The 475-nt window shown below is 40.6% G+C and overlaps 1 protein-coding gene across 1 annotated transcript in view; it reads right to left on the bottom strand.

The window, feature by feature from the left end:
• Positions 1 to 359: 359 nt before the first annotated feature.
• LOC138043893 (dehydrogenase/reductase SDR family member 7-like) overlaps positions 360 to 475 on the bottom strand; it is a 19,849-nt gene continuing 19,733 nt past the window's right edge. The window contains exon 7 of the mRNA XM_068890407.1: positions 360 to 475. This exon is cut by the window's right edge and continues 2,117 nt beyond it. The gene's annotated coding sequence lies outside the window, so the exon portion shown is untranslated.

The raw sequence follows: 475 nt of genomic DNA, 5'->3' as shown, positions 1-475 counted from the left end.
AAAAATGTCTGAATACGGATTCCCAGTTAAAATATATTGAACAATCAAGTGAAGCTATGATCCTAGTAGTTGTGAACGCAATTTTAGCAATTGCGTAGAAAAGCCTAAAAAATTCAGGTCTTCACAACGGAGTTTGAACCCGTGACCTCGCGATGCCGGTGAGCAACTGCGCTATGAAGCCACTGATGTCGGGAACTGGTCATTTGTGGGTCCAAATGTTCCCGTGATGAATGCATCGATGAACGAAATGATACATGAAATGAATCATATCCTGAACTTCTCGGCTAGAAGAGACTATTCGAAGCCAGGCCAAAGCAAACCAACGAGTCAAGCAACCAAGCAAACACGTACGTCTAGGTGTAGTTTATTGTTTATTGTACAGACAAACAGAAAGCCCTTATTTTAGCACGATGATAATAAAAGCTATGCAGCTTATGGGGTCGTGTACAATTTCATTACATGATACATGTTCAAT

The sequence above is a fragment of the Montipora capricornis genome, chromosome 3, assembly GCF_036669925.1.
Source record: "Montipora capricornis isolate CH-2021 chromosome 3, ASM3666992v2, whole genome shotgun sequence".
NCBI lineage: Eukaryota > Metazoa > Cnidaria > Anthozoa > Scleractinia > Acroporidae > Montipora > Montipora capricornis.
The sequence above is the reverse complement of the archived record's forward strand: the minus strand, read 5'-3'. Positions and strand labels throughout refer to the sequence as shown.